Source organism: Filicampus tigris, chromosome 9 (assembly GCF_054856515.1).
Source record: "Filicampus tigris isolate MCC_2025a chromosome 9, RoL_Ftig_1.0, whole genome shotgun sequence".
Lineage (NCBI taxonomy): Eukaryota > Metazoa > Chordata > Actinopteri > Syngnathiformes > Syngnathidae > Filicampus > Filicampus tigris.
In genome coordinates, this window is record NC_141225.1 from 23,256,465 (window position 1) to 23,268,645 (window position 12,181).

The following is a 12,181-nucleotide window of genomic DNA, read 5'->3' on the forward strand; positions in this document are numbered from 1 at the left end:
TTTAATTGTGTGTGAAATTTGAATTGTTCCAGTGACACTTTAACTGTTATATCATTTTCATTGCGGCAATATGTTTGCATACATACCCCCTATTGTCCATATCATTACAATGAGAAATAGATGCTTCATCGACTGAAGTAATGATTCGTCCTAATATGTTCACATATTGTTATGCTTAACATGAACATTCTGTGATGTACAATGGCGAGGCCGTGATCGTATCAACCGAGGTCTCAGTACGAGAGAAAAAGCACATTATTTAGGTGAACAAACACAACATTTACCTGTTGTTATGTTTGCTTGGTGTTGGACTTGACGCTGTACATGTGCATGCACTTTGCACTGTAAAGACACACTGTAATCAGAATTATGTATATTGTACCACCCCAGTACACACAATATATAACCACATCAAAACACAACAACACTATAATATGTCTGCCTGTTAACACGCCTATCAGTGGTGATACTGCATAATCTCCCAGACCTGCTATTTATCACTCTTTATGGAAAATATTGCATTTTTAGTGTTAATTCCTTTGTCCATTGTTTTGACATTTATTACTCAGATAACATTGCCATTTGCTCGTAAGGCACATTCATAACTCTTGGAGAATGATTCCACACAAATGACTGTTGTTGGCAGGCATGATACAAATTATTATTTGTACTTTCCATAATACATTGGAAGAAAATTCCAACATGACCAAAGCTAAGCTGGTTTCATCGCTTTCTCCCTTTTTTCCACTCTGATTAAAAAGAGGAGTCCCAGTTTGTCTCCCAGCATCCCACCTAATGGCAGCCAGTCCTAAGAGCCATTCCAGGTTCCAACAGAACACCCAAATGCTCGGAAAATTAAACGAGCCGCCAAGGTAATGAAGAGTAAATCCTAGCTGTGTTCTCCAACGACTGTTTGGGAGTTGAGTGGGCAGGTATTACCATATTAAGCCTGAAAAGAGTGGATCATAGCATCATTACAGCCCAGCTAGTGTGGATTCACAGGTGCTTCTTCAAAAACAGCTTAACCAAAGCTCCAGCATGAGCCTACATTGTGTGTGGGTCACTTGGTGGTGGGCACTTCCTGCTTGGTGAATCGAATTCTGGGCCTAGTTTTGCAGAATTGTGTGCCATGATCATATGTCAAATTTGGTTGAGATAACAATGGGCCTTTGCCTGAATAATACACTTTTAATATTCCAACCTTGAGCATTTGCGGATGAAGAAGCAAGTTCATTAACTGCAGAAAACATGATAAAACCAGTCATTCTGATGACGTTTCACCCCCAATAACAGCTGCCAAGCAACAGATTAATAATGAAGTAGAAAATGAAATTACGCTGAGTCATTAAGTTTACTGCCCTCTGTAGGGGCACATAATGGGCCTGCCAGTGGTCATAAGACAGGACACAAAAAATGTTGGATTATAGATGAAATCCCTGAAATGTTTCACAGTTTAGATACTGGTAACCTCCTTTATCGAAATATAATTTGATATAAAAAGAATATGAGTGACTTAATTGTAGATTTGTAATATTCTTGTTAGCGTATACATATGTTGGTTTTTGCTTTGACTAGATACCATACCAGCGATGGTAAGAATGTCCTAAACAATACTTGTACTCACGACAAAAGTGTGTATGTCGTTGAGTGGTCATTTAGCTGAATTTCACATGAAACCAAATGCGGTCTAATTATTCTTCACCAACAATCCGATGAAGACATTCATGAAGCTGTCAATCGCTGCTGTCAAGAGGAGGATTTAGCATGCAGGACATTGTTGCGGAATCAATACACTTCCATCACATCTTGGATTTTCTCTCAGACACCCAAGTCCAGACATGGAACCATAAGTTCAGTTTGCGAATACGTTCCACACTCGAGTTGTGATGGTTTTGTTGTATTTTCCGCTCAATCCGCTCCACCCTATCTTTGCTATATGAAGCCTAGCTTACAGCTACTGTATTATCATCTCCAGAACACTAGCTGGAATTCAGTGAGTGTTCAACTAACAAAACCTATGTAGCCTGCACAATATAAAACCTCCATAATAATAGTGCCCCACTGTCATATTTTTCAATGTATGATAGTGGAAGATCTCGCAACCCTGTTAGCCTTTAGCCACTATTTGATAAGAGCCATATATTTGTCTTGGCTATATTCTTCCCATGGCAACACTGATGTTGATAAATGTCATGTGGATAAAAGCATAAATGCAGGTTGGAGGAAAAGAGTTCATATAGCTCAGAAGAAGTAACATAAACAAAGATGTCCCTCACGGGCAGTTTATAGGAAATATAAAAATCACCTCTGAAGAAGCCTACACAGCCCTTAGGGTCCAGTCTCAAGTGGATCAACACAACAGCGGTTTTATACACACGTATTTCAACCTGTCACCATATACTGCAGCTACATAGAAACAAAAATAGCATTTGTGAAATTCCTACTGTGGATTCCTCATGTAAACATCAACACTGAGAAAGCAGTTTGCTCCAAATGAGCAAAAGAAGACACATTGTAAATGGAACACCTTTCTTGTAAAGGACAAACATGTGAGGACGGCGTGGTGCTGTGTGTTTCATGACATTCTCCATGATCACATTTCCACATCGGGATACGTATGCATCGAGACAGGATGCTCCTCACACAACTTGATTTTCTCGGTGGCGAAAGCACGTCCCACCCCCCAAAAAGGTGTTAATCACATGGAGTGTTAGAAGACTAGCAAAGACATTACACGCTCATCGGCCACAATATTAGGTACCTTTGCACAATGTACTTACCTGAGGTGGGCATTTTAATCAATTATGCTGGTTTGTCATCCGTCAGTCCCCACGCGTCATTTGTCATTTTTCATGACAAACGGACGGACGAAAATCCACTTCGGTCAGTGCTTAGTCCATCATTTTGGAAAAGTGTCCCATCATTCGTAAATCATCAGCAAAACGGCCGTCCGTCAGTGACGGACTACGGACCGCACTATCAGTCTGATGGAATGACCACCTCTGGTCGTTACTGTACATCAAATTCTGTATCAAGTGTTTATTGGCACTACCAAAAATGTGCATTCTTTCCACAATACACGTTGTTGATGTTGTACATATAATGTAATTGTGGCTGTCCTCTATTATTCTCACTTGACAATTATATAAATGTTTTACGCTTTATTAACCTAATGTGTATGTTTTTGGAATGTAAACGGCAGTGTAGGTGGAGAAAGCCCACATAAGCACGCAGACGTGATAACCACAACGATGACAATTAACAAATATTCATCAATACAGGACATCTTACCCGTGCCATATGGTGTTTAATGTATTTATGTAAGAGCAACACGATGACAACATTTTAATGTCGCTAGGTGTCGATTTAAGCGGAAGTGAAACGCATGTAAGCGTGTCATTTTGGCTAATTAGATTTGCTGACACGGCGTAAAACTAAATGTTGGCGTGATGCACGATCACATCAACCTCCAGCCGCATGCATCACCATTATTAAATAAAGGGAATGGCAGCAACAACGTCGGCCAAGCTCCTGTCTGCCAGCAGTGAAAGTCAATGACATTATTGCGATTCATGCGTTTTGATTAATTGTTGGGAATTGCCTCTTCTGAGCTCATCGCGCAGAATTCGCTGTCGGCACTCATTACCATAATCATGTTAGTGTTTGGATGTACCCTTGCATTGTCATTCCATGCGGTAATGAATGCACATCAGTGATGAGATGGTGGCAGCCTTGTCCTCTGCAGGTTGGGATTCAGGTGCGGCCTTGTGAGGCAGGATGATGACCAAATTGAAAATATCTTTATGAATACAACAATGCATCAAATATACGTTGATCAAATTGAAAATATTTGAAGAATTTTTCAACTTGAACCCACTTGTGCCTCCGTCTCAGTGGATACCTCAAGCTTCGTTTCTCCGACTGTCTCTACTGTCAGCCACATATTACATTTCATTTCACTGGCGCAAGATGTGAAACAACCCTCCGACACATCCAGACCTTAACCCTTGCCCTCACCTTTTCAAAAATAATGAAAAGTGCAGCTGTAGAGTCATGTAGGACAGCGTCTCTTACATACGCACTTCTCAAGGAAAGGATGTAGTTGAGGGGCGAGGAGTGCACTTTTGTTTAGCCCAATAAACACACGTCCATCCTAAGAACAAAGCAGGGATCCAATAGTGAGCTTTGCCCCCAGGAGGATCTCTCCTGTTTTATGACTTGCTTATGTCTGACTTAGCACAAACTTTGTAATGGAGCTCATAAAACGGCTTGAAGGTGCAGCTTTTCTCACAGTGGGCAACTTTAGCAGATTCACTGAAAACAACACTGATTTTTGCCTCGCCGTTTTTTATTGGTATCGCTTGCTCGAAGCTGTCGCGTGGCTACATAGTTAAATGGTGCAATTTCTCTTGAAAAAACGTGATGCCGAGCACAATAATACCACCTTGAATGTGGTAATTAAAAGGAAAATATTGATGATTGAGTGTTATAGTTCATGACAGCCAGTCAAACATATAGTATAATCATCTACTCTTATGTGAATTGTTCACCCAGTAGCCACCTTAACAGAAACACATCCAATACTGGACTTGAATTTTTCATCAGAGCAGGGTTATAAAGAGGAAAGACGGGCTGCTCGGACTGGCAAAAAAGATCACACATATTGCGGATTGACAATAAAAGCAAACCAATGGATCTCTTATTATACCATACCATTCATATCTACTGCGAAAATCAATTTATTTCAGTAATTCAATTTTAATAGTGAAAGTCATACATTATATCTATTCAGTAAACACAGTTTGAATGATTTCATGATTGTACTTTTTTATGTAATTTTGATGATTTTAATCGTTTACAGATGACGAAAACTCCAAATTCACCAGCTCAATAAATTTGAATATTCATTTGGGCCAATTAATATACAAATTAGGCAGGAATTGCCAAACGTGCGAAACGTTATTTTCATTGACGTTACAGTGACATTTTATTTTGAAAAATGACTTTATTCTCAGAGGATTGCAACATATCTGATACTGTAGCATTTTTTCTTTTTTGTGTGGCCTTAATACTTCTTCGTAACCAAACTTAATTGAATAAAAATCAGATAACAGTAAATGCTGCTTATTCTGTCTGGTTGTGGCTGTGACTGTGCTTCGCTTTCACATAATCTCATTAAAGAAAAAATTTCCCAACACCCTCTCAGACATTTGTTACCAACACTTATTTCAAGCTGCATTATTTGGTCTTAAATTTTACTTATTTCACTGGCGCCACAGTGCTGAATTAATAGGGCAAAGCGACAGTGTGTGCAGACAACGCCCGCTGGGTGAGTGAGGGGTGAAGCGAGAGAGTTTGTCCCATGAGGTGAACTCGGAGGGATTTTCGCCGCAACATATAATGACAGCGCAGGCAATATAAACCTGCCAATGGGTTGAGGTGACAGTAACGATCCGTTGAGGTTCATTTTATCAAAGCTGACCTTTTTGACCTCCGGGTTCCCATGGAAACACATTGTCCCTTGAGGGACGGTAGCTGCCGATTGACATCAGCTCGGAATGACACTCACTCCATGCCCTGGGGCAGATATTACTTTGAGATAATGTTATTGTAAGTGTCCTCTTGCTCTTCCTGCTTTCATTCAGCACATGAGCGCACACGCTGAAGATCACGCTAGGTCAACTTCTTTTTTATTATCACCCTTCTCACACCACATGACTGTGGCAATACTGCGAGCCATGCATTACTGTTGTATTAAATGCATGGTCAAGCAAAGTGTGGTTAACACATTTATTAGAGCACCACCCAAAATAAGGTTTGTGCCAATGCCCCTAAAGTAGCAACATTGGTAATCAATTCCAAGTGTTGTTTATGATGTTTCTGCAGCATGATAGTATTGCTGTTAACAAGTCCCCCTCGCCGTCGAGAGGGTCCAGGTTTGAATCCCACCTCAGGCCTTCTTGTGGGTGGAGTTTGTAGATTCTATCTGTGCTTGCAAGGATTTTCTTCCAGAAATGCGGTTCACTCCCACATTTCAAAAATAAAAATAAACTGTTTGTTATGTGTGATCACTAATGGATGTATTTCAAAAATGAAGAAAAATGAGTATAGGGCATGATTATTTCTTTAATACTTTTTCGATTTAATCAAAGCAGACAAGTAAATCATTTTCAATTTCTGTAGGAATGGGTGAATTCATTTAAAAAAATTCTCATTCCTGTTTCAAAATGGTAAAACACTGAGAAGTCAATGAAACTGCATGAGTGAGCATTAAGGCATAAGATACTCCCTTTTTTTTTTTTTCCAGCAATCCGCAATATGTGTGAAAAATGTTTTAAGAAATGTGTCCTATAAAGTGAAAATAAAAATGTCTTATAAATTTGACACACCACACAGAAGAGTGATTTTATCCAGCCTGCCAAATTTGAATGGATAAAAAATATATAAGTTCATTGCAGAAATGTTTCATTAGAATATAATTACAGCAATCTTAAACAACACTGTCAGTGCTATTAATCAGTGCTCATTGATAGCGCTTTACTCAAGAGCATTTCAGCAGTGCTTAAAGAGCAAGACAAGGATCAGTCCAAATTTAAAGCATCATGCCAATCTTAAATATTGTTTTATCAGGCCTCAGGGAGACTTGAACTCCCGACCACTGGTTTACAAGACCAGTGCTCTAACCACTGAGCTATGAGGCCCTCAGTCAATATCTTAGAACAGGTGCATGCATAGGCTGATATCTACTTTGCACCTGGTTCCATCTGGGGTCTCTACAATGAGTCACTTGCATTTGTTTGACACAATTCTTATGCCGAATCACATTCCTGGCACAACCCACCCACCCATTTTTATCCGGGTTTGGGAACTTGCACCATGGCTGGTTATTGGTGCACCGGCCATCAGTCTGCATGAAAGGCAGCAACAGGTATCACAACAGCATCAGTGCAGCTACCTTACTGACAGGGTTTATGAAGGTTATAACTAACAAAAAAAAAAAAAGCTAACTGAACAACAAAATAGAGTGACAGTTCTATTTGTATAAAATAGTACCAAAAAAAGAAAAAAAAAAACCTCTTTGTGGTTGCAAACCGCATTGATGTATGATTAGAATACAGATCTCTCATTTTCTGACTGTCAGGACATAATCATTCCAAAAGCACCATTTTAACTTTGGGCCAAAAGTCTCACGGTCCTGATGGAAGAAGCAGAAATCAGGAGCTGCCGCTGGACCAATGAGAATGAAGGAGTGTATATAATACATAATGCACAATATGCGCATGCACGCATGCCGCCATCACATCAGTCACTGATATCGGCGCACACAGGCAGCATGATAAAAGATGCATTGTCAGAAGAAGTTGGAAAGCCCCCAGATATGTTTTCCTCCTTGCACGTATGACGATCATTGTTTTCATCTCTGCCGCAATTTATGAACATGTTATTCCTCCGAATGAATAGAAGTGCTTTATCAGAGGCTTTGACTTATGGCTCATGCTGATACTGTTGAGAATGACAGGATTTGATGCTCTGGTGAGACATTGTCAAGGTCAGTGGATTTTACAGAAATGAAGAGTAATCACAAAGAAATAAAAGTCTCATTGCAGCTCAATGACTTCTTCAGTATGCGGTTATGTAACTCAAACCATGTGCTTACACCTACTCCTGGCCTTGTGTCGGAGTGAAAGCTTTGCCAAAGACGTGTTTTTCACTTGCACGAGTTGCTGCATCCTCCCTTGGCTCTGAAAGTTGAAAACAGTTCCAGGAAAAGTCAATTGTGACTTGAGTTTTTTAAAATATATTTTGTTGATAACCCTGTTGTTCACACACACGCCCCACACACACGATGTTCACACACACACATACACACACACACACTGGTACCGCTGGACCCCATGCTACCCCATGGATCAGTGTGATCAAGTTAAATGACGAACAGTCACGCCATACAAAAGCCACGACGACTCTGTCTGCGCGATTGTGCTTTATTTGTACATAATTACTTTTTACATAGGGCATCTTGAGGATTTTTCATTTGGAATCAGTAAATCGTTGTTTTTACAGTCAAGCTCGAGGATTGTCTTTGCGCTAATAGTGAAAAAGAATAACAAATGTGTCTGTTATCGGAGTCTGACCTACTCCAGGGGCTTGGGGCTAATTAATGGCAGTGTGACAGCTATTGTGTTGTAGATGTGGCCTTTTACTACAGAGCTTTTTTTTTGGAGGGGGGGCGGCGGGGGCAGCACTTTTTGTCAGTACCCGCTGGCCTATTTCTTGGTGTGTGGGGGGGGGGGGGGGGGGGGGGTATAGACTGAACACAAAGAACACTGATAAAATCCCAAGTTTATGTAAAGGGGACAGAATAAATAACATCATTTTTTTTCTTACTATTATTACTGACTGTTTTAATAAATATTGCATGTTTACAAACATAACAAAAGTGACAACAGTTCCTGGTCATTGATTATCTGTGAGGAATTCAGTGGGGAATTCAACCTTTACGTGCAGCGTTGTGACAAAGCGCTGACCTCAATGCTCTGCAGCATATGCATGTGTGTGCATAAATGCAAAGGCTGCTGGGGGAGTGTTGGCGCGGACACTGGCTTTATATTGCAGAATGACATTTTTATTTCAGGATTTATTTCACCAATAAAATTCCTTTTTTTTTCTTTACCCTTTAGTGTATAGTTTCATATGACAAATGTATCATTTTGAACCCAGGAGCATATTGTTGTATTATAAAACAAAATGTTTACTTCGGTAATTAATTTTTTAATGGACAATATCAATAATGATATGTATTGTATGTCAATTCCACTTCTCAGAATTGAAGTACAGCTTTTTCATTGATATTACTTCATTGCCTTGGATATATCACAGGTTCTACTTTGTAATGCGACTCACACCAAGGAATCGATATTCTTTCCTTCATTGATGAGGTCACCTCATTTTGACTTTCACGAGCAACTGGTGTGTTTCACAAGCAAACCTCCCCAAAAATGTATCTGCACTCAAATTCGAATAAAGTCTCCCGTGTGTTCCCTGTCTAGAATTTCTTTTTCTGAATATAAAGCTAAGGGCAAAGGCGCACGTCTCAGTAGAGCACTGTGGTCGGAAATCAATAATAGATGTCAATAATGAGCCGATCCATTACAGCAGTCAAAGGCTTTGCCATCCAATTCCAAAGGCGTTCAGGTCACTTTAAAGAGTCAACCTGATTGTACTATCACATATATCAGTGCCGGAACTTAATGCACTTCAGCTAGTTTGCATAAGGGGTTGATGAAGTACCTCCATCTTAGATATTAATTAGAATTCCAAACCTGGCACGAAGATACTATGATGTGGAGCACAGGCGAGAATGTGCTTTCCAGTAATCAGCAGCACTATAGTGTGATGTCACGCTTGCGTGGTCTCAGAGGGGAATAAAAACACTCAGCATTCAGTCTAGTGGGCAGGCGTTGGCAAAGCAGGTGTATGGATTGTCTCAGCTCTGGGAACAAGTCGCTGACCCTTTTCCCTGATCCCTTTCCTGTTTGGAGCAGTGGGCAGACCAGCAGAGTGGAGATACTGTTGGTTTGTTCCGTGCCACCACAGCATGTTTTTCCTCATATCACAATTCTCCTCTATTTCAGTCATGTCATGTTCCAGGTGGAGTGACGGAGCGCAGACACGGGCGGTCCAGGAAATTTGTGTCCTCTGTCGCAAAAAAACATGTTTTGACCGTCTGTGCCACATCTGGAGGGATATTTACTCCTGAAGCCATTCTTTTCGCCAGCCACATGACACAATATGCTTGACAGGATCTATTTGCACACCCTGCAAAAGCAAAACACATTTTGGACCAGTGAGAGGAAAAAGGTCAACTGGAGCGAGTGTGAATAGAAGAGAAGAACAAAAAAACAGATAAGAGCTATCTTTAGTCATCCATTAAAAAAACAAAAGCTGACTTTTTTTGTAGCCATAAATGTGCCACGAGTGTGCCACTAATTCTGCAACCCGGTTCATGACAGTAGTACAATGCAGTAAGTGGAAACAAAACAACTGAGTCATGTATTACGCAACACACATTAGATTCAGCATGCTATTTATGCCTTAGATCAGAGGTGTGCAAAGTATGGCTCGCGGCCGACATATGGCCCATTGCGTTCTTTAATCCGGCCCAACGAGCATTTGCGTGATCAAGAATAAAATTGGTAACTAAAATTAATTGATTCATTTCATTTACTTTTTATTGCTTTATCTCTTTAAATATTTTTTAAATTTAATTTATTGTAAACATTTCAATAAAGCAACAATTAAAAAAATCATACTCATTAATCATGTTTTTATTTGAATGATACTTGATTATTAATGAAATTAATGGAATTAATGAAAAATGGGAATTGATTATTTCATTATTAAAATCACTATATGCATGAATTATTTTTTACTATCTATCCAGTCCTTTCATTAAATAATCAATTAATTACACACTGAGATGGCTAAAAACGGGTGGATTTTGCTGCTTAACTCATATTCCACAAACGCAGTATTAATCAGAATGCCTTGTTTCAACTAGTGGGCCTGCATAGAACATATTCTTGAAAAAAATGTTTGGCTTGACATTTTCTTTAATGGGATGACCTTCATGCAAGTGGAAAAAAAAAACAACACAATGTGGTGACTATGGCATGCACTCTCCCCAACTCTCACTTCTTTGTAATTGGGTTGAACTTAATCCCCCTGCAAGCCATCTGGAATGGGAGTTTTGACGAGGATGTATATGAGCTCTCCTGCAGTCAGCTCCAAATCCCAATACAGCTGAGCTCATTCTTTGACTACGCCCCGCCGCTGAAAGGGTGTACACTTCATCTCCCATGTTGCAGCTGAGCTGCATAAATTGACCTTCAAGTATGTTGATGAAAAGTAGAAATGAGGTGAAATATTCCCATCCCGGTATGTGGGCATCTAACCGGAGCAAATCTTAGACACCAAGAGGGCCATCATTCCAGCCTACCTGAGCAATTCAAGGTGTCCTTGAATCCCCGCTGCGAGTCCTCCACTGAAGCCGGTCAGTGTTTGCATGTTCCTCGAGCAATCAGCCTTTGTGCAGCATCAATCAATCATCTCCGAGAAAGGCTGTTTAAGGGGTTAACACCGCCAACCTTTCGCATCTGTTGCCAAGGAAGTGTAGCCTGTTGTGCAGGAAACAGGGAGAGCGGTTTCCTGTTATGAAGTGAGACTTTTAAAGGGTTGCACTCATTCAATCAGGCAACAGATGCCGGGCCAGGAAGCCTGGCCAATAGCAAAAGCTTTGGTGTCCGAGAGAGAAAAACTGTTTTTGGAAACTGTTTTTAAGAACTTTTCTATGCAGTGCCGGTATAAGAAACTATATGTGACAATGAAAGAATCTCAGCTTGTTTCTATTGTATGAATAGTTGTTTCGATGGTTGTTTCTACTTTCCAAATGGTTTCTATTAATCATTTAGTGGACAGATGTCAAACTCAAGAACCAAGTGTTACATTCGGCTGATAAAGCATATTGTGTGTTTATCTGTTCCAAAATTGCAAACGGTCTTCACTTTTAATAACTTCAGATATACAATACTGTGACTTTTTTTTTTTACAGAACCCCCTTTTTTTTTTTTTTAAATCAAAGATGCAAGTAAACTTCTCCAGATGTATTTTTTGTGTTGACTCTGTATGTGCCTTCGTTTTTTTCTCTACCACATCAGGTTTAATAATAATAATAATAATAATAAGAAGAAGAAGAATAATAGTAATAATAATAATAATAATAATATCATAACAATGATTTAATATGTAATATACTAATACTTATAACTTAAGGCTTCGGTCAGGAATGGATCTTAGTCTAATTTTCATTTTAAAAAGTTAAATGCATATGTTTCACAATATGCCAATATTTGAATGAAACAATTTTTAATCTAATTAAAAAAAAATAAACATAACGTTTTGAGAAAACATAATTTCGTCAAGTTTTGACGGATTAGTCAATTTTCAGGCACATTTGTGGCCAGTCCAAGCAGGTTTGGTTGCTAGCCAGTTAGCGGCTAGTCACCAACTACACCACAGTGGGAATTTTAATGGCAGACTCCGGAAAGTACCAACGCAAAGAGGAATGATTGGTACTTCTTATTCCAAACAGTATATTGTGTAGGGTTAAACGTGAGACCTC

General features: G+C 39.6%; 1 protein-coding gene and 1 non-coding gene across 6 annotated transcripts in view; one reads left to right on the forward strand and one right to left on the reverse strand.

Annotated features, from left to right (window-relative positions):
- Positions 1 to 6,628: 6,628 nt before the first annotated feature.
- Positions 6,629 to 6,701, reverse strand: trnat-ugu (transfer RNA threonine (anticodon UGU)). The gene has a single exon. It is a non-coding gene; the product is annotated as a tRNA-Thr (tRNA).
- A 5,328-nt stretch (positions 6,702 to 12,029) lies between these two features.
- Positions 12,030 to 12,181, forward strand: part of fgd5a (FYVE, RhoGEF and PH domain containing 5a) — a 29,908-nt gene continuing 29,756 nt past the window's right edge. For all 5 annotated transcript variants that reach the window (XR_015088215.1, XR_015088216.1, XM_086041618.1 and 2 more), the window contains exon 1: positions 12,030 to 12,131. The gene's annotated coding sequence lies outside the window, so the exon portion shown is untranslated. The remainder of the gene's footprint in view (positions 12,132 to 12,181) is intronic.